Source organism: Falco peregrinus, chromosome 11 (assembly GCF_023634155.1).
Source record: "Falco peregrinus isolate bFalPer1 chromosome 11, bFalPer1.pri, whole genome shotgun sequence".
In the NCBI taxonomy this organism is placed as follows: Eukaryota; Metazoa; Chordata; class Aves; order Falconiformes; family Falconidae; genus Falco; species Falco peregrinus.
In genome coordinates this window covers 8,433,082-8,456,172 of record NC_073731.1, presented here as the reverse complement: position 1 = coordinate 8,456,172, position 23,091 = coordinate 8,433,082, and the positions used below count along the sequence as shown (strand labels likewise).

General features: G+C 40.1%; 1 protein-coding gene across 3 annotated transcripts in view; it reads right to left on the bottom strand.

Annotated features, from left to right (window-relative positions):
• The window catches only part of MACROD2 (mono-ADP ribosylhydrolase 2), an 892,420-nt gene that overhangs the window by 118,315 nt on the left and 751,014 nt on the right, over positions 1-23,091 (bottom strand). The window lies entirely within an intron of this gene.

Sequence of the window (23,091 nt, the reverse complement as noted above, 5' to 3'; positions counted from 1 at the left end):
ATGCATATTTATGAAAGGCAGCATTTAACTGCTGTATAATATTCTGAATAAAATACCGTAGAAGGTCTGCGCAGTTTATTCTGAAGGTGGCCTCACACGTACACGAGAGCAAAGGTGCAGACACCGCAGGTCATGTGTCGGGTGTGAATCAAGTAGCTTCTTCACTTGATGTGGAGTAATAAGGACAGCAAAAGGCCCTGCATGGGCACCCGCTCCTGCACCAGCTTCTCAGCGCTCAACGCCGCATGCAGGCAGGACCATCGGCAGATACAACAACAGGTACACAATGTTCCACTATTCTTGAGTATTCCCTTTAACTTAATGAAAAAACGAGTTGTTTGTTCTCAAAAAAGCTTTAAAAGTCCACTTTCCAAGACAAGTAGTCTGAGACATTTTACAGGGCCCAAGTGTTCAGCATTATTCATGTTCTGTAAGCTTTTTTTCATCATGTCTTTACTAAATAAAACATCAGCTGAACCCTTCTAAAGTTCTACAGATATATGAGGCAGTTGCTAACTATATTTATATGGGACATTTCTGCCTTGCTGCTATAAACTATTCTTATTGCAGTAGATTCTGATTCAGCATTTCCTTTTCAGGTGTAAAATTCATGCAAAAAGGAGAAAATCTGGTTTGTTCATGTCCTATGGAAACACTAAGGAAAGTCATGCTTAATTAACTTAGGCGCAAACACATTAATATGGTAAGATTCTGCTTCTGTACCTGATAAATAGTTGTGCAATGATACCAGCCAACATAAGGAAGAAAAATTTCTCTCTCTGTAACGAGTGTAATTAGTAACAAGGGTCCCCTGTAGTTAAACCAAAATTACTCTAAGTGTTGCAAAGGTAGATGTTGCACTCTTCCCCACACTCTGCCTGTCCACCCACGGCTGGACGCTGCATGTGCTCAGGGAAACGGAGATGCCGCCTCCATGCCATAGTTACTCTGCAGCAGCAGTAGCTTTTGCTGGAGAAGAGGGATGTACAGGGCCGAATCTACAGAGCTGGTGGCTGGGGACAGGGTACAGCTCCCATCTGGCCTGTGCTTTCTGTGCAAGGGCATCCAGGAGGGATTTCCTTCCCTTCCCCATAAAGTACCAGCCACAGGAGGACAGGGTGCATCAAAATGAAATAGTTGCCACCCATTCCAAAGGGCTGAGAGAACCAAAAGGAAAATAAATTTAAACCACAAGAGAGATGAAAAAAGAACTACAGCTGTTGAAAGAACCAAAAAGAACAACTAAGATGGTAAGGAGAAATATTGTTTATCCATATGTGCTAAAGACCATTTTCAATAGTAACTAAGGCAAGCCATGCTGGGTTATAATCCCTCCCCTCCAAACACATGGCAGCCCAAGGGGCTTCACATTGCATTTTCTGATCTGGCCAGCCAGCCACAGGGCTCTCCACTCCCATCTCCTCCACTCTGCCAGACCACTGAGGGGAAGGGGGAGGAAATTATTATATTTTTTTTATGGCCTGCAGGTTTGGAGTACAAACAGAAGAGAAAGGGCAATGTTGGTAAATGCAAGATGGAAGGTGAAACATCATAAGCTAATCAATTCAGAACTAAGGCTTTTTGCTTGTTTCAGATCATATTTGCAGAGCTTTGTACAGCAGGAAATCTCCCAGGACACACCTAAATGTGGCTTTGCAATTAGGCATATGTGTACAAGTTAATGGTGGTGAAATCCCAAACTCTGAATTCTTAAATTCCCTGAGTTTAGTTCAAACCAATTTTTGAACTACAGCATTTTTGCATTTAGCAGCAATCTTGCTAATAGACAGCCATTGACCACGGGCTCACATCCAAACTACATTCGCTTCAGTTCTGAAACACAGGAACCGCTATGTTAGAATAGACTGAGGGTCCAGTATCCTTGTCAGTGCCAGATGATTCAAAACAAAATCAGATGAAATTTTGCTGCTAGCAAGATTAATCCACATACTAATCAACTCAGCTGAAACCAAGGTAGTGGTGAGCCCCAGACCAGATTTTGACCCTTATTGTACAATTTACAGCATGGGAAAATGAGAAAGATTTCTTCTGACCGCAACAGATGATGCCCTGGAGTAAAGAGACTGATAAAAGATTGGCACACAGTGGTAATTTCATTTAAGCTAGTGTATCCAATTTGGTGTTTTGTTCTTTGAGGATAATGTTACAGGATAATATTTTCTGAAGTGCCCAAGCAACCTTAGCCCTTTGGCTCCAGTCGCTTTTGGTGAGGTTTATACACTAAATCACCGAAGGACATTTGAAAACTTTGCCAATACACTTGAAGCTCTAGATGTTAACCAACAGAGGCAGCCTGAGCTTCACAGGGCTTTTTTTTTTTAGGGAACAGAAGTTGCTTTTCTTTTCATGCCTGGTCTACACCAATATTTTACAGTCAGCAGTTGTCTTGCCTCCATGGCTTCATCCCAGTACATCAGGAGAAACACTGGAAATGTCAGTCCATTCTCTGGCAGACTCCCAAGTCCACAGTTTGTGGTCATTAAGGCAATTCCAGAATGGAGCAAACATGCTCCCACTTCCCAAAAGTTAGTGCGAACTTTCCCTGGGGCGGCCTGGATTTATTTTTTCCAGCTCCTCTCCTAGCATTGCACGTTGCAAAGAAGCAGAATATTTCATGCTTAGTGCAAGGATAAGAAATGCATCAGAAATGCAGGTCAGTCAATTCTGAACACTATTTTTAATTACAGAGACTTCCTTATTTATTTTGTACTCTGAACAGCTTATCAGGATGATCCAATTCCTTGTATCAGTAATTAAATTCTGTTGGCATAATGTAACATTTCAAACCTCTCCTTCTGCTCATTGTGTGGCCATATATATCACGTCATCACTTTGAATCTTAATTTCCTTGGAATTATACAGGCCGTTTATTTTCTTTAATTCTCCCAGATTCTGTTTTCAGAGTTTTCTTTTTACATTGCATTCATTCCAGGCTGTTAAAATGACACACCCAGAGCAACACTGCAGTGCATGTCACTGATGTACTCCTGGTTTGGAAAGTATATTCCCAGTTTGATGGATGAGGTAAAGCTCTCTTTTTCAGGTGGGAATGTATTGCTAAGACTATGCAGATGGACTATTTTTTCTGTGGTAGAGCAACATGAATATGGATATCCAGCTGTAGTGCTTAGGTGTAATCAGGGAGGGAAATGCAAAAACAATGACAAGAAGGTCAATATGTTTTGGTCTAACAACAAATCCTACTGTTGGTGCAGCTGGAAAAAGAGCTGAAAGGGAAGGCAGGCATTAAGAGAAATATATTTCAATAATTATTTCATTCCGGGAAATGTGATAATTGCGTATGCACAGGAGAGCCACTGGAGACCAACCGCAGAAGTTATGTTGAACGGAAATGCATTAAAACAACATATTAACATAGAGTAATATTGAAAAGAAGCATTAAATGATGCATTGGTTAGAAGGAATACATAATTTATGTGGATCCAAGTATTCAAAAAACAGAGGAAAGCCTGTCATGTTCACACCCACATATACCCCTGGTTCCTGGAAGCACACCTCTGCAGCACAGGAAGGCTCCGCTGTGGACAGCCAGGTCTTGGGACACTGTGTGGCCAATGCCATGGTGTGGCCTTTGCCATGAATGGCAGAAGTCCTGGCAACAGTCCCAGCTTCCCACTGCCTTTGCTGAGATGTCAACAGCCAATTCTGTGGCTTGTGTTGGACACAAGGAGCTGAGTCCTATGTCCCTCCTGCTGGGGCATCGTACCCAACCCTGTAGTTTCCTACACAACAGAACTAGGTAGGTGAGGCAGCAGTCCCCTGCTATGACCCCCTGCACGTCCGCCACACACAGAGCTGTAAGGCGCCTATGTTGCACTGCTCTGCATGGGTGCTGAACAGCACTGTGGCCACAGGGGAAGAATGGGAGGCTTAAAACCAAGCAAATGTCCCTGTTTGCCTGTTCCCATGCCTACTGCCACAACAAAAATGAAAACGGAGGCGCTCCAAAGTACAAAAAAGACACACTTCTTTTACACGCAAAGCCTTTTCTCCAGGCCTGCAGTGCAAATTAGAATGATACCACGACAGTATAAACCACCACATTCCATATTTTACTAATTTGTATGCTGTATCTGAATCTTGAAAGCCATGAAATATGAAAAGATCACACCAAAAGCAGAATCTGTTTCAAAACACTGAAAGAATTAGCAGTGTAACTGGCCCGTGTGAATTTCCAGTGCTCATTCATGCACCACTACACAAAAACTCTGTCTGCTAAGTGCAGCAAAAGGCTAAATTGTTGACAGCAATTTACAATAAATCAATTCATAGATTCTTCCACTGTTGAACCAATATATATTCCCATACAACTTCAATTAGCCCTGTGAACAAACTGACACCTGGCAAACAGAACCATAAATTACCCTTTGATGTTATCACATCCTAAGGCAAGTACGCAGGGGTTGTTTATTTTACTAGCAGGTCCACATTCCTGAGTATACTTTACAAGAAAAAAGGAACGAAATGCACTATTAACACCTTTGTCTAAGGAAGGCTTCTGTAGCTGTTCGGAAGTCCCTAGTCCTTTCTTCCTTAGGAAGGAAGACAGCAATAAGGAGGTGTCACCTGGAAAGACTGCCACTGGAAGAGGCATGATGAATATTATAACATCATAAAATAACAGAAAATAGAAAATGTTGAGGTGTTTCCTCAGCACCCCTTCTAGTCAGAATCAGAAAATACTTAACGGAACACAAAAGTTAAAAAAAAAAACAACAAACCAAAATAAAATGCTGAAATGGCGAGTGTTTGAAATGATGAAAGGCAACGAAGCATGTATTTCAGAGCCCACAGCCAGAAGAGTCCTGGATTTTGCCACTAAATCATTCTTGGGGAAAACAGTCCTTAAGTGTCCATCTCTCTATCTGCAAACTCTCATAACAGCAATTCCATTGAGTTTGGAGTAAATCACTTAATAGTCAAGAGATATAAAGTCCTTTAATAGTGTGAGGTAATACTATAAAATACCACAGTTGCACAAACAAATCAATAACTGAATAAGAAAGAACAGCCAAAGACTGAATCAGGGAGATGAGAGATGGCAGTCCAACACAATGAAACGATCAAAATGTGCTATTGATATTTCTGAAGCTCTTATGTTCTGGCAAACAAAGGCCCAGAAGTCTAAAAGTTTGGAGTCAACATTTGAGGCTTTCACACTGAATGCTAAGTGAGCAAGTAAGTTATGAATCCATGACTTGGCTTTTACAATGGCAGAAAGTTTAATTTGTGTTGTGCACTCTCAGAGCTGCTTCCTACATCATCCATGGTGATTGCTCCCTAACCAACATTTTGAACAAGTGCTGTTTTAAAAAATAAAGTAATTTGAAGCAATTTTTTAAAAAGGATTTAAGTGTTAGAAATTCTTGACCTATATCCAGGATTCTGACCTCTTTCTGCTTTGCTTTGTCAAGTTCACTGTCAGGGACCCAGAGACATCAGGGATCCCCACCAGAGGCCAAGATGCCCTAGCTAGATTTTGCAATTTTCCCCTCTCAATCAGATCAGGTTCTGGCATAGTTTAACATTAGATTAAGTGTATCTTGCAAGATAAACGTAATGCACTCAATAATTGATAGCATGTTATGCTAAATTTGTTACAAGAAAAGCAAGCAACTAAAGCATTAAAACCCACAATATACACCAAACATTAATAAATAGAGAGAGTAATTACCAGCATACTCTGCTAGATATATTCCAAGGCTAATCGACCTAGAGGACAAAATGAGAGACACAGTACTTCACCAGCACTTCACAACCAGAATTCCTCCTCTAGGACAGCATTTTCTGCAAATCTTATTGTCAGTGAAAAGTACAACCCTTCTGACTCTAAAGATTTAGCTTAACTACACAATACCCTTCGTTTTTAAAAAGCCCAACTCTCTTTTAGCTTCCAGCTGAAACAGTGCAGGCCAAACCCTCATCTGCAGTTAATCAGCGTGGCTCCACCAAAATCAACAAATCTGTGCTATTTAACACTAGTCCAAGAACTGACCCTATGTTATTTCCCAGTGTATTGACTTCAGTTTGGACTGCAGATGTAATTATTTTGATTCCGGCATCTGAAATATTTGATCAAGAGTTAATTAGGTTACTGCCAGTAGAGTGTCTTAAACTCCCATCATTTTTGATGTTCGCTCAAACAATACATATTCTGCAGCTGAGTAAACATTTCTTTGGGGAACGTAACATGTGGATTGGTTCTCACTCCAGATGTAGATCGTATTTATACAAATTTGCACTGTGGCTTTAATGTGAATCCTACCATCCTCTGGTCTGTGATAACTGAATGCCTGTAGATTCACAGCTTTATCAATAGTGATATTCTAAACTTCCGTAGTGCCTTTTTCTATTTAGTGCCTTACACACAGTAATGAACTAAGCCATAAGGATCCCAGTGGGGTAAAAATTATTCTATTCATTTTGCATACAGGAAATTTATGATGTAGAAAGATAAAGCTACTTGCCAAGGTTGTGTGAGAAGTCTGGAGTGAAGCTGGAGAGAACTGCAATCAATACCTAAGAAAAGTTCCTGTCTTATTGAACAGTGAGAAATGTCTGCAGAATTCAAGCCACATTTTAAAAGTTGTTAGGCAGACAAGTGTCGTTCAATATACAAGCAAGGAAGAAAAAAACCACATTATTTTGCTGAATGAGAATTAAATGCAGTGCATATTTATTGAATATGAGGAGATTTTTTCCCCCTAGCAAATCATTTTCCCAAAAGACTTCAACTTGTATGTACTGGAATTTCCTTTGCTGGGGAAAAAGTCTCCTTTAGCGTATCCAGTAATAAAATAGCAAAAGGAATAACTATTCTGGGTGGAACTTGCTGGCATTCATTAACAGTATTGGCTCAGATGTGTGCCATTTCTGGAAGTGCTTGGAAAAAAAAAAGCGGGGGGTGGGGGTGGGGGTTTGGTGGAGAGTTTCGTCACCGATAGCAAAGGTAGACCAGTCCTGAACTATTTTTGAAATCCTGCCCTCTGTCATGCCATGGTGAAGAAAAACAAAGCAGGATTCACTGATCGCCCAGTAAGAAATCAGATTTTGATATGCAGATTGCATTTTAAGTTAAATAATGCAAAAGTATTGTACACAGATATTTAAGAAGATACTACAATCATATAGCTCAAACCAAACAATGTTTTCAAATAATGATAGTTAACTTGACAGTCAGTAAGACCAATAACTGTCGGTGGCATTAATGGCTGTGGCAGCAGAATGAAATGCTTGGGGACCAAACAACCCTTGACTCCAGAATGGCTCTGATTTTAGAGATAAGTATTATAGTATGTTTAAAAATTAGTTTAGGAAGCACTACCCTAGCATTAGCCGTATAGACTCCGAGCTCAGTGGGTGTGAGGATGGCAATGGAGATGCTGATTCAGAAAAGCTGCCTCCTTCAGGAGGGAAAGGACGAAGGCACACTTAGTTGAAGTCAACAGACTTCATCTTGTGCCTCTGAAGAGCTTTTGGTGAGGGATGTACTAGGTGTCCATACCAATCTTCTAACAATACAGAGGAAAATGACAACATAATTTATTTAAGGAGCAGTAAGATTAAGCAAAATAGACTTTCTAACAAATACCTTGCTCTACCATATATAAAAACTCAGCCCATATATCAGGTTGAAACAAAAAAAACCTATTGAACACTTTAATTACAAGATAATATTCTCTCTTTAGTGTGGAACTGTCTCTTTTCCTAGCAAATGTTCTGTATTTCCAGTGGAAATATGGCAATTTATTGAAAATGAGACTCTGGTCTTGTACATTTCTGTATTTCAGGGGTCAATTTGCATACTAATCATGGACTTCTCTTCTACATTCCGTACAATATGAACCAGTTCATTCACAAAATGTGGTACAAATTGATGAGGCATAATAGTTTCTGTTAAAAATACAAATACATGAACACTGTCACGTTACAGCTTAAAGCAGATCTTTCTTTTTAGCAAAGTTAGTTTGCAAATAGGGTCGTCATGGAACTGCTGAAATTCATGGTACAGACAGGTTTCGGAAGAGGAAAAACTTCTGAAGTGGAAAAATAAAGATTCTAAGCAACATGAGAAAGCAGGGAATGTCAAAGAAAAAGATGGAGAAGAAGAAGTAGAAGGATACATACTCTAAGGAGAGATGAAAGCGTGGGCAAATGAAGGGGAAACAGCTACAGAAACAAGGCTGATGTTTAGCACAGAAGTAAGATCTCAGAAATAAAAGCTGTTTTTTGACTGCTAAATTTTGCTGTTAGAAAGAACCAGATAATTCACTAACATTTTCTGCTCCATAAATAACTACTTGCAAATGTGCACTTTCATTTTATTTATTTATTTTTATCAGCTTTTCTACTGGTGATAAACATTGGATAGACCTGGCTTTTCTAATGCTCTTTCCTGACACACACACGCACAAAAATGGTTAGAAAAAGAAAATTTGGAGTTTTTTCTTTACTCATTCTTCAGTGACACACAAAAACACTAACTGCTCATAAAAATCTAAAAAGAAAGCATCGCAGGAGAGTTCTTGCATGGCTGAAAATAAAACCTAAAATCACATCAAAAGTGTTGGCCCAAAGTCATTTTCAGTGAACCACAACTGTTATTTCTCCTGCCAGCTGGGAACATAAAGAGATTTTATTAATGCATGATTTCTGCATTTACCTCATATTTCTAACTTGGAATAAATTAGAAACAGACTTAAAGGCCCCATTCCACAGCATGAAGTAAACAAATGTGTTTTACTATATATGCTTTTCAGAATGAATTAAATTCACGCAGCATTTGTTCTACTTGCTCACAGCAGACAGCTTTCATTCTGTACAAGTCTGCAAGAACAACAGATGATACAGTGAAGGTTGGCACTTAACTTTCCAACAAGAGTCCCAACTACTTCTGCCGTGTTCCCACCACTGCTGGGTCACTGCCCTGAGCAGCAATGGAGCTAACTATATTTTTTAAACGGTAAATACCTTTCTGTGACTGCCAACTGTAAAATATAATTTCCATTCAGCATTGTGTTGTCAGGCAAAAGTACTGATATTTCAGAATTTAAAAATGCTTTAATGCATGAAGAAACCTGGGAATTAAAACTCATGCTCACTCCTACCAGAAGTGAAGCAGCACAAGACTGGGGATGTGGTGGCTCAGGAAGGCTGCCTGCTGCTCAGAGCTGGTCACATCTCATCCTTAACAGTTTCATCTCATGGCTCGTTCAGAGAAGTACTGCCCCACAGGTCAACATGTGTGATCTCTTAACAATACCTGAATACCTAACCAGAAGAACTTCCACTTACATAACCAAGCTGAAATGGATCTCAACCTTTTGGGAGGGGTCTTTTGTAAGTTTAAGGGAGAAAAAAAAAAAAAAAAAGAGCACTGCTGTTCCCAAACTCAAAACCATCAAATGCAATTTTTTTATTATTATTTTTGATTTTTTTCCTCCAAGGGGAGCACTAAGTTCTGCTCCAAATTCAACCTCATGGATCTGAATGAAAGTTGGGTCAGGATCAGGGTGAAGCTTCTGCCTTCTCTCTGAAGAGAAGGACACGAGGAATTACTGCACATGCTCCTCAGGCCACTTCTAGCAGCCTCTGTACACACCACTGTGACAAGCACTGCATGAAAACACAGCTCAGAAATGCAATAACTACCTTATAACATCTGATTTGCTTCTGTGAATGACAAAAGCAGGTTATGCTACATCAACTACATTTTTCCCTCAAAGAGACTCACTGGTGATGCTGACCTCTCACTGTAATCAAAAGCAACCACTGAAGTTCATATGCACAGGATGCCTAGCTACCAATCAGGTAAATAACTTTGACAACAAAAAAAAAAATTATCACCACAGTAGAGTTTGGATTAAACCTTCAGAAGGGAGCTAGCAAGTCCTTATTATGCACACCATTTTGCTATTTTTGCTGAGCAGCACTTCACACTTCCAAAAGACCCAAAAATTCAATAAAGATGAACAAAATAACTTCTAAAATTATACTCTTAATCTTACACCTGGGCCAAAACCACTACAGCTACATAATGTCTCTGAAACATCATTTGCTTGAAAAGAGAGACTAAAAGCACCATCAAGGCTCAATTATTTTCTCATTTGGTGTGGTGAATTCCTAAAATGTCTTGGTACCTATCCAATGGAGATAAAAGGGAACTCTTACTGCTGCTAAGCATGAGAGTTAGCTTAAATTCAGAGTTTCCCCACTAATTAAGGTTTACATGAGACCTTAAGAATATACACAGTGAACAATATGTTGCTTATATGGCAGTTACCATTAAGGAAAAAATGCATGGAAGAATTAATAATTATGAGAAACAGTGGTGTTTCAAGTTAAATATGTAAGCAGTCCTTACAAAATATAATTTCCAAGCTGTTTTTATGACAGTTTTTACAGACATGGGAGTTTTAGTAGCATAAGCACAGATTCCCATAAATAAATTCTTAATCAGACTTACCACACCTTAATTTCTGTTTCATATCAGTTTTTAACATCAATGAAAATAATCTGGCTGTACTGATGAAAGACTGGATTCATACACTGGGGTGTCTCAATGTGAGTTATTAATTTACTGACAGCAATTTATGTTCTAAAGGAGATGCTCATAATAAAGATAATGACATGAAATAAAGTAAGACAAAACATTCAATCTTGAGTTAGCCCCTCTGGGATAAATATATTCAGACATTCTGAACGATTAATGAATCAGGTCATCCATATAAATCTCTCATTTCTTAAGTGGAGTGTCTGTTTAGGTCCCGCGTATGCTGCATTTATGGATAACAGAAAGGCTTGTATAACTTGTCCCTTCATACCGTGCCTGAACTGGGTTTTTTCACTGACAGGGATTCTAGCCATAGTGCAAATAAGATACATCCCAAATGCAAAAGCAAACATGTAATAAAACTCCATCTATAAACACAAATTGGAAAAAGAAATAATCAGATTTTTAGCAGGCACATCTTAAGGTCACTGAATTCAGGTGTTAAGCAAAGATTTTAAACAACCTGTCATTAGTGTGTTACACGTATCTCCCTCCTAATCGTCACTCGCATTGGCGAGCTCCTAAGAAGGTTAACTAATCTGCCCATCACTATTAAAAGTATTGTGAAAATCAAATCCCACTCATCCAAATCAATATCAGGTCACTGTACATTTCAAAGGGAGCACCATTTTTCTTGGAGAAAAGGAGATCACATCTTTCAGGTGTACATAACCTTTTGACTGCTTTGTATGTTCAACCAACACGCCCAGCAATACCATTAAATTAGTGCAATGCTGTCAGTCAGACAACATTTCTGTATACGACCTAGGGGCAAGAGGAACAGGGAGTTTGGGTATGAATTCTGGCTCCAGTTCAGGAGAGCACTTTAGCATACTCCTGAGCTAAGCAGGGAGGGTCTTTAAAGCCACTGGACCGTAAGCAAATGCTTAATAAGAGAATTAACTATTTTCAGAATTCAGTCCAAACAGCTTGATCTTGCAGTAAACACCCTCAGCTGCTGTTATAGTGAGAGTCATTAGTGCTCGGAGCTGAAGTGACTGAAAAGTTTGGGTGTGCACGTGCTAGCTGGAAACCACGTCTCTGCCATTATAGAAGAGAGACATAGCTGTGCTAAGGGTGAAGATCAGTTGCTCTTCTTCCCACTAAACAAATCCAGCACTTTGAAATGTGGTACATCCCTTTTTACCCTGTGAAGATAAGAAATACAAATAACCTGCAGGGTACACCTACAGAAGGGTGGAAAACTCGTGACAGATATCCAAAAGGAGAAAAAACGTTTAAGATCATGAAGTAGGTTTGAAAACATTATCCTCTGTGGCCAGGGCAGTTTGTCTGGGGTGACTTCTGTAAGCACAAGTAGACTGTAAATGTTTCAAGTGAATTCTAATGAAAGACTCTTTTTCAGCTGTACCTTGCTTTTAGCACCATTATTTCATTATTATAAGCATTCAAGCTTATTAATTGTCCATTGCGTGCCTAAAAGTACTTTTGGGGAGCTATAATAGCAGCACTCTCTGTGATGGAGGGAAGACTTTGTTAGCACTTAGGCACTTGAAATGTGTTAAGTGGTTCGAGAGTAGTGCAACTTGAGCCCTGGGTGAAAGTGTAAGTAGATTCCAGAATATCTGACAAGCGGGATTTAGATACACAAGTTTAACAAGTGTACACTAATGCAGATGAATGTCAAAACAGAAAGGAGATATGTCACCCTCGAAATGGCAGGGCTTTTTTAACTGCTTGAGACTTTAAGAAGCATTTTGATTGCTCATTAAAGTGATTATTGTTACAGAGTTCCTTAAGTGCATTTCACTGCCTCTTCACAAGACTTTGTATCCAAACCATTCTACTGTCTTTGTTTTCTGTTTAAATACCATTTAAATTATTTAACAGAAAACCGGTGCAGTCTGGTGAACAAAAGTTAAAAAAAACCCCAAAAAATAACAACAAAAAAACCCCCAAAACCAAGCAGAACTTTGAACAAAAAACCTGTGGAAGCAAATTGAAAATAGTAGGGCTTAAAAAATGTTACAAGTCTCATCTGAGGTAAAAAATCTCCTCAAAGAATCCTATTTATCATTTCAAACACATTTCCTTGTCTGCTGAGGAAGGAAGAAAGGTAGGAAGGAAGGAAGGAAGTCTGAGATCTTTAAGATCGAGCAAGTGGATGATATTTTGTTATAAGAATAGATTGCGCAATTGCATTAGCCCCAGCCTTGACCTTCAAAGTCAAACGTTTCCTGTTGACAATTTATGTATATCAGGGAGGTCAAAAACTTAGCACACAAAAAATAGGTCCAGAAATCCAAATTTTTTTAACAGTACATTTACTTCTTTCTCTCCTTCTTCAGACATATCCTTTATGCCATAAACGCATTAACCTGTAAGAAGATGCAGTCTCTACCCTAAGTGAAAAATAATCAAGAAGCTTACCTATAGAAATAATGGCAGTAATGCAATACATAATGCATGAACCCAAGTTTTTTCCACAGCTTGCCTAAATAGGAATCCTTTTAAAAAAGTACCTTTAACTGTGGAAACTAAGCTGAGAACGTGGCCCTTCATGGTTGTTAAATCACTGACACAGGTCAAGGAAAAGTTAAGGAAGAACTGAAAGCGATCTGAAGATGCCAATTTACAGAAGATAGTTTATATATATTTTTTCTCATGTATTTCTTGTTAATATTTTACAGGAACTATAGCTGAAGTTCAGTATGCAGTATACTACGCGTTAGTCCACAGCATTATAAAATCTGTTTCCATTTTAGGAAACATTAAAGAATCCAGCAAGGGTCACTCATTTTATATGCCAAGATTATCTCTCAACTTACTAGAAAGTTTCACAATAGAAGAAACTTTTGCAATATGTTTACATCTTCCTCCCCCAAAAAGCAGAATTACTTTTCCACAAAAGTGTACTACCTTGAGTACCACTGTGAAATTCAGCTGTGGCACTGAGATAGCTTTCCTAGTCAAGTAAAGGTTGTAATTTTTCAAAAAATGTCATCCACACAGATAGCATGAAATGAGAGATTTACTTTTAGATTCATTCCTAGTTTTCCAACTTAGTATTGCAGGCTTAGATTCACAAAGAGTAAGATGCTTCACTTTTCCTAGTATTTTGCAAGTATATATAAAACAGGTGGTAATATTATTATGCTACCTGTCAAATCCTTTTTCAATGATAAAATGTAATGTTTCCTCTACTTGTACAAACTAATTTTACACCAAAGAGATGTTTATCCAAAACATTTATGTTCTTCATGAATATACTTTTTGTTATTTTTGTGATCACAGAGTTTTTCAATTTAGGTTGCACAGAAATTAGAGGTAGTTTTATAAGTGGTATCACGGTCCCATAAGTTGACCAACAGCCACATGCTGAGCATGAATCCAGTGGACTATAATAGCTCATTCAGCCCTTACTCTGAGCGGGCCTGTATGGATACAGCTTTAGGCAGATTTGTAGCAGCTAAGGATTTTTCATTTACAAATCCATATTTACAATAACTTTCCTCAGTTTTTACTAAAACATGATTTATAGGTTGGAAAACAAATCATCTAATTAAATTTAGAGACTGCAGCAGTCGCCATTCTAGTAGGGTCACTACTGCACCCAGAATGACATTGTAACATTATTCGTAAAAGTGCAATATGAAATCTCCAATGTAATTATTTGAAAATATTCATGACTGTAAAGAAAGGGATATGAATAAAGCTTTTCTGTGTGCATGCAATATCCAGGGCGTTACTGTTAGTCAGTTTGCTGTTGACAAGCCAGGACATTGACACGACAGGCCCCTGACTTGCAGCATATGACTAATGGCACCGAGTCCCCGTTCTCCTTGTTTCTACTCTTTATTATACACAAGAGCGCCATGCCATTAGCATCAGTCTTTCAGGAGCCTGCGACTATTCGACTTTGCGTCTTACAGGAGTTATTGCTGAGCTACTCGCTGGTTTGATCACGTACTGCAGTTACTGAGGCACTCAGGTGGGGGGCTTGAGGATGAGCCCTAGCCAGCGCAGAGGTGTTTGCATAGCCAACAACATGAGTTTAGCACTTTGACCAGGCTACTTTGCAAGACAAGCTTAACACAAAGTACGGTAAAATGATACGAACGTGGATTAAATGAGACTTCATGACACTTCTCACCTGTCTGGGAAGCAAACAGGACCAAGAGCCCAAAGGTCCCTAAAAAAAGCTGAGGGTGGCAGTAACAGAACCCCCTTTTTTGACTCTTTCTCCCTCTTGGCCACCACAGCTACCTCCACGCTGTGGAGCTGCGGGCCGGCTGCGGCTCATCCTGAGGGCAGGCTGCCGGGAGAGCTGCAGCTATGGCCCACCTGCCCACAGCACTGGAAGCTCTCAGGAACACATTAGAGCTTGCTCCCAAATCGCAGCCCTACTGAAAGGCCGTTTGTCACATTTGGTGGCAGTATTTCACTAGTCTCTCAACCATCCACCTCCCAGCCTTGCCCTGCACCACCCTCCGCAGTGAGCCCAGATGCTGAGCACAGCGAATGGCATCAGGGAACTGATCCATCACAAGACAAGACACAGGGAAAAAGTACGCTTTCTCAGCTGTCTGGCGTGCAAAATATCTGTCCCAAGAGGCTGTATTGGCCAAATGGGTTTTCCCTTTGGTTCGAAAGGTGAGATCTCTGCCCAACGTGGAGACCTTCTGTGGGGTATTCCCTGCAGAGTGCTGGCTACAAACCCAGCTGCAAATGGCATGGCAGCTGCACGCAGCCTGCTCTTTCCCTTGGTAATACATACAATCTGGGTAGCTGGCTTTGAAGGAATAAAGAACAACTTGCCTAGCTACAATCTGGCCTTTTATTTCTTTATACTATGCACCATACAGTAACGTTTTTCACTGTCAGCCTCCTTCAGAGTCAGGGCTTACACCTTTGCAGATGCCAGCATATCTTCCATTTCACTTCCAGGTGAACTGCGAAGCCTGCAATCCTACTGTGGCTTGTTACACGTCCCCTGGGGTTAACCTATGCAGTTTTGAACAGCAGCAGAAACTACATGCGTGTATTTGAAAGGAGGCTGCAACCCACTGCCAGCTCCCCGTTCAGCTGCAGACAGCATGGCTGTCCCCACAAGGAGCTCTGTGCACACGTGCACATACCGACCTGGCACACAGAAGGCAAATGGGTCAGAAATGCCACCTAAGCACCAGTTGTCTTATTTCTCTCCTTTGCCTCTGCACAGCCCATTTCTTTTCATGGCTGTAAAATTCAAGAAAGGGACAGACTTACCGAAACTTCAGGTGTGTCTGTCAAACAGACCATTTAAAGACTTGTTACTGTGTGGCGTGGTATCAATTCAGTAACATTCCTTCAGCTCCTAGAGCTTACCTGCTTTGGGTGAATGAGGTAGACTACCCACAGCTTCCCAACAGAAAATCCAAATTCTTTCAAAGCCTAGTGTTGCTGTGATAAAATGCACACAATGTAAATGCTGTTCAGTAAGCAGGAAAGCCCCACAGCCCTGGCTGCTTGGAGGAACTTACGTTTTAGCAGCAGGCAATAATCAACAGTTATCGGAAGCAATGTCTCCTTGTTATAGCGCTCTGGGCACCTGGGTTTGCCTTATATATGATACCATCAGCTGTTGGGGAAGTCACAGTAGTTACAGGCATCTTTATTTTCCTGGACATAAATACATCTTAACAGTTTAAAAATTCTCAAATCCCAGATAAACCTTAGCCCTTGGAGCATCCTACTGTGCTCTTACCTATGGCCTATCATGTGACTCAAACCTGCTTCAAAGCAAGTACAGCACTTCTCCATAACACAGTCCTGCTGCTCCTAAAAGTGGGTTACGTGAATTTTGGGAATGTGCTGGAGCCCCTGTGATGAGCACCCACACGCCTGGGTGTGTGTGTGGGGGGGGGCTGCAGTGGAGCACACAGGGCTGTGGCAGCTCAGCTCCTTCCCTGCTGTCCTGGGTCTGGCCGAGCCCCACAGCAGCCCCCACAGTGCTGTGCTTGCACTGGTAGCTAGAACGGTGGTGATGACACATGCGTGTTTTGGCTGCTGCTGAGCAGTGCTGGCACAGCATCAAGGCTGTCTCTCCAACATTCCCTCTGCCCTCACCAGTAGGCTGGGGGTGGGCAGGATCTTGGGAGGGGACATAGCCAAGAGAGATGACCCAAAGTGTCCAATGGGATATTCCACACCATATGATGTCTGCTCAGATATAAAAGCTAAGACAAAGGAGAAGGAAGGAGGGGCATTCGTTATTTATGAGATTTGTTTTCCAGAGCAACCGCTACTCACACCGAAGCCTTGCTTCTTGGGAAGTGGCCCAACGTCACCTACTGATGGGAAGTAGAGAATAACATCTTTTGTTTTCCTTTGCTTCGACCTGTGTGACTTCTGCAATTTCTTCATTATTTTGACCTACAAGGTTTTTTTTCATCTTACTTCCTCTCCCCCCAACGCCACTCTGCTGAAAAGGGGAGTGATAGAGCAGCTTGGTGGTCACCTGGTGTTCACCCAAGGTCAACCCACCATACCTGTGCCACAGACTAGAGCTGACCCAGGTTGTGCTGTGGCTGTGGGCTTCATGGGCTGGCCGTGCCTTAGGGAAATCATCTTTAGTATAACGGCACATCAAGACGTAGAAAGTAACAAAAGCGTATTAACAAATGAGGAAAAAAGTGGCATCTGCAGCAATTCAAGTTCTCCTTAACTATGGCCTCAGTTAATAGTCCCAGGACGTTCACACACAGAGACACAGGGTGCTTTGGCACAGGAGTCTTCATTCTGGGTTTGATGCGCTGCTGTTCTCCCAAGAGAAAAGACAGTTATTTCTTTTTATCTTGTCCAGGAGAGCTGTGGCTGAATTAGTGAACTGCAACACAGGTGCTTGTGTGAAAAGAGATGGCTCGCCAGCCCACCAAGCAATTTTCAAATGGCTGGGGATCCCTGAAACCATGCATTCAAACCCCAGCAGGGCTGCCTCAAGCCTTCACCTTTCTAACAAAGTAAGTTGCAGAGGGTGAATTTTAGGACATGGGGTCTCCCGCGCTGAGAGGAAAGCGAAGAGAAAGGCATGGGGCTGCTATCCACTTCGGACAGAGCCGTGTCAGACCAGCTGCAACCCCCTGGCCCCACACTCTCCAACTAGAAGCAAAATTGATTCCTTTTCTCCTGGGTAATTCAAACTGAGATTGAGAAATCATTAAGAGATGAGAGGGATGGGAGTGGGGTCGGGTGGGGAAGTAAATACCTGTTATTACTTAACTCTATTTAGTGGTAAAGAAATAAGATGAGTAAATCTGAAAGTTTTATGCATCTTTAAAGCCGAAGCTGGTGTCCTCCAGATTCTCATAAACCAACCCTGGTGTTTTAAACACAGTCATAATATACCTATACATTACCTCTTTGTCACTTCGTCTGAATCATTAATGTCACGATGAAGAAAACAGTCTTACTTCCTAGGTAATTACTGTATATCTATTAAAATGAATTAACTCTCTATTGAAAAGGCTTGCTTGTTCCATATCCATCCTGCTAATGTGTACCTTTTCCTTCATTGTATCTGGTAAAATGTCAAGCTCACTATGTTGGGGAAATCAATAATTAAATAGCTTTACAGTAATTACTCCAACAACACACATTCTTGCCACTTAACAATACAAATTAAATACAATGAATTAAAATTTACACTAACAAAGAAGGGCATGTCAAGCACTAGCCCTCAAAAGAGTGTCTATACTGGTCAGAAAGTCATCACACTTTCTGCAGAATATTTTACAGAGCATTTTATTTGCTCATTTGTCTTTATCATCAGCGTGTTTCAAAGTATGAGAGGCGAGTGAATACAAGAATACGGCAAGCAGCAGCTGTAATGAAAAGAGTGCGCTTTTCTAATATGGTACAAACAAATTGAAATAATTTGCAAATAATTTCAGTGTAGCTGACCCTCCTGCATCTGATCCAGTATTTACAGTAAATGCCTACATGGAGACATATGTAATATGAATATAATTTTAATATATACATACAGATAAAATATCTCCATAAATTTATTTATAAGCATACATTCACTGCTTTGATAACATATATATTCAGATGCATAAGATACTAGGCATTTTTCTATTTCATTTTTTTTTTTAAATGAACTGAACACTGCTCATTTCATTATTTATCTGAGAATTAATATTCTGGTGTATTCTAACTGATAAAAACCAACATGGATAAACAGGTGTAGGTGTGGACATGTAGGCACGTTCATCCCAGATTACACAAAATGCTTAAACTGCAATAGCTCACTACACCATTATTAATCCCAACCTACAGGAGAGATTGATGGCAATTTTTTGATACCATGGGTTCACAGACACAAGCCATAACAGAGTTACACAGCTAATATAAGGAAGCCTGTTCTCTCCCACCCACCCTGACTGGCTTCCTCAGTCCTGAGTCAATTCCACCCCAACGCAGTCTCATGGAAAAACTGATTTGGGATCAGAAAGGCTAATTTTGATCTCCATCGTTACCAGTCTCCATTTCCTTAGCGCTGGAGTGAGCAGAAAGGCACGCAGGAGCCAGGAGTGTCAAATTTTGCAGGGCGGCAGAGACAGGATTTACAATCTGGCAATCCAGAAGCTGAGGTATCTGGAGTCTTGCTGAAGGACCGACGCCAGACTTTGTGTTTTTCTTTAGGCCAAGTTATCTATCCAAGCAGTAATTTTAATAGCTTATTTGTATCTGCTGAGATAGAACATTTTCAGATTCTCATTTTAGAATAATCAATATTTTGGCCTCACCTACCTCAGGAAAAACACCTCTTTTTTCAACATGGGGGGAAAAAATAAACAATCCAAAATCCCAATTGAAGTCATGGCATAGGCAAGAATCCTGCAATTACTTAAAAAAATAAAATAAAATAAAAGCTGACACAAGTATACTACATTCAAACCTACTCTCATCTTAACTGTCACTTCTTCATCGTTTGTAATAGGTATCTGTGCCCCATATGTGGAGTTAAGCAGCAAACCCGAATTTCCCAATTGCACTGCAGTATATATTAACATGCATATATATACACACATATATATAACAATTTCATTTATTGAACATCATTATCCAGAACTGAGCACTGAGCGCAGATGGTTATAAGGGTGACATCAAGCTCTCTGTTCAGCACAGTGCTGCTTGCAGGGAAGCTTTGCAACATTCTCTGCAAGGAATTGGAGATCTGGGCCTGCAGAGTTATTTAGGTTTTTCGCTCATTTATGGCAAAGATAAGATTTTTTTTTTTTTTTTTTTTTTTGTAGTTCAGCTAAGCCACTGATATTCCATTTTTGCTGAGAAGTTTACAAAATAATCACTTGACATTTCACAAAATATCACAGTATTCTTCCTTATGAAAAAAGCCTTACTTAAGCCTCTGGTAGAGGAAACGGATATATCAGACCAGTGTGGCCTAAAGACTAAAGCCTTCAATCCACACCCCTTTTGGAGAGCCAACCACAATTCCTTCTAATGTTGTTGACTGAACCTTCACCAATGACAACCAAGTTAACTTCAATGCCTCTGGTTTATGCAAGCATATACAAGATTATTTTAGCTGTTGACATGCAAAAGCTTTAGGTGAGATTAAGTGGGACACAGTGGGAGCAGGCAGAGATGCTATCTTGTCTCTACCACTAGCCTTTCTATCCTGGATGCTTCTATTTTCACTTTGTGTGGGACTACTACTCGTACTTAAAAAGCGTGTTTTGAGTGGGGAAGTGATTCCCTAGAAGAGTCTGAGAGTAAGATCTGCTGTCATTGAACCTGAAGAAAGCTCTCTGCATTAGGGTGACTGATCCTTGAGACAAGGGTGTTTCACATGCTAAGTGTACTTTCAATATCACACAGATCAGGGAAGGCTAAGAGGTGTAGAAAAAAACAGAGGAAGTGAAGTGTAATCACAGGGAGAAAGTGGGGGGAGAAAAGAAGCAAAAAGATCAGACACATCTATTGTGAAAAGCGCTGCGTTATCTACTGATGCTTAATATAGCTATCACACAGAGCACTACTCATATCTTTTTTCTAATAGATATCTTTTTTTTTTTTCTTTTGGTATGCTCTGATTTACATTTAACAAGATCTTTCATTCACCCTCTCTGCACCCAAATAATAAAAATAAAAAATCAGAAAGAAAGTCCCACTGGGGCTCAAATAAGCTAACACTTTGATGTTAGGGTAAAGAGACCAACAAAATCATGGTCTCTTGACCTACATGGGAGGCACTGCTATTATGCTGAGGCAGCACAGGAAAATAGATAAAATGCTTTCCCTTGAAACAGCTATGAAATAGTGCAGACTTCGCTGTGTGCTAAGTGTAAAGCTACTGCTGCTCTAGCAAATGGTGGTGTGTTTTTTCCCCACATATTACTTCACAAGACAAAAATTGAAGAAAAAATATCAAGAAAACACTTGAAATGAAGCTGATTATTTTCTGCCTTGAGTTTTGTTTTTTTCTGCCTTTTGAGTTTTGTTGCTAGATAGATGTTTGACATCTCCCTCGATAGCATCTGTGTTCATCTAATCCATTATTCTCACCCAGATTTCAAATTGTACATTAATTAAGAGGATATGGCAGCAGCTTCTGAACTGGTGCCCTGATTGTATTACAACTGGGAAATGGGATTGTATCAGCCTTCAAAAAATATAAATAGTGTGTGAGATTTGTGACTTATGAATTCTCCATGGATACTAAATTAACAACAGATAACTGAAATGCACCCTTTTCATCATATTCATCAAAAAAAAAGAAAAAAAAAGTGCCAATCTACCATCAGTTGCACAATTTTCAAAACAAAAACATACTTTCTGGATGTCTGATATTTGTGTCACATCATGCTACTTGTAAGCTATCTGTCATTTTGGGCCATGCTCTCCCCAGATTGTAATCTCCTCTGCCCTCTCCAGATGAAGCAGCCCTCTGCACACACACACTTACTCTCAACAGAATGGTCATTACTTAGGAGGGCAAAAGCATCTTGTCAAATGTTGTTCTAGCCAAAATAACAGAAATAGTCATGGACAGGCACCTACAGTAGCAGAGAGGTGATAGTAAAGACAGCCATAAGGATGCCATATGCATCTACAGGACAGAACTGACAGGTTTTTTCCCTTGCTGGCTTATTGAGACTCCTGGAATCATTATTTAACCAACTTGAGAACAGTTTACTCAGTCACAGAAGAACTATTTAATATTTATGGAAGTAATGGACAAAGACAACAATTGCATCTCATTAGCTCTTTAGATAATGCTTATTCCAGAGCTGGGAATAACCATACGTTATTGCCCTGCAAATGAGCAATGCAAACCCGAAGGGCTGAATGTAAATTCCCTGGCTATTTAATTGAGCTAGTTCCCAAATCCTGGTCCTGCATCACTGTGCCGAGGAGCCCTCCTGACATGTGGCTTACAAGCCCATGTCTTCAGCTGTAGCTCGATGGGCTGGAGCACGGCATCAAAGCAAGTGGCAGGAACCGGCTGAGCCTTCCCCATAATTTGGCATAGTCAGATTGCTACCTAAGCTGAGGATCTCCTGAGCACAGCCCTGTTCTAGCATCTGCAATGTAAGATGTGAGTTGGTCAAGTCAACTCATTTCCCATCTTTGTACCCATATCTCAACCACTATCACTGAGTGCTAGAGACTACGGTGCAGCTCCTTGCTTTGGCTGAAAAAATTTCCGAGTGCTTTTTTTGAAATACTATGGAAGTTATAGCAAAAATGAATATGCCTAGAAATATGGAGCATATTAGTGAATATTAGGCTTCTTTAAAAAAAAAAAAAAAGAAAAAAGCAGAACAATCAATTTTTCCAGATTTTCTCTGCATTTCTTTAGGGTATGCATTTTCAAAGTATCAAAACAAATACTAAATATAAATCATAATTAAACCTTGTGATGCTCCTGCAAGACATAACAAATATCTGACATGGCATGCTCTCAGCGTTTAAACTGGTAAAGAATAGGTTTTCATTTTTTAATTACACCATGTCATTTATTTCAGATGCAAAAGAAGAAAAGAATAATGTGTGCTCACAAAAGCACACCAAATCTATACATTTTCAGTCCCTAAGTTGCTGGTTACGGCAGGTTCCCAATAAAGAGGATTTGTGGGGTGATAGCCTCCCTAGCCACAATGCAGAGGTATAAAGACCAATGAAAGAAATTCTTTGTTCAAGCCAGTTCCTAAAAGTAATGACTACAGAAAATGCAGTCTTGCTTTCTATATTATTAAGTGGTCCCTTCGAGCAGTGGGATGGAGCTGTAATTTTTTCTAATTAAAATATCATTACTACCCTATGCGTACTGTTTAAAGCAACTTGAAAATTTCAAGGTTTCTGAAGAGAATCCCTTAAGCTTTCTACCTGCTTACCAGCTGCAGCCTATGCATGCCTTTTATATCACCAGTGAACACCTAGGATTCATTTAGTCCCAGTGAGTAGCAGGTTTATACTGACTGTCCAATTTTTATAGTTAGATGAGTATTTGGATAATAGAGTTTGTC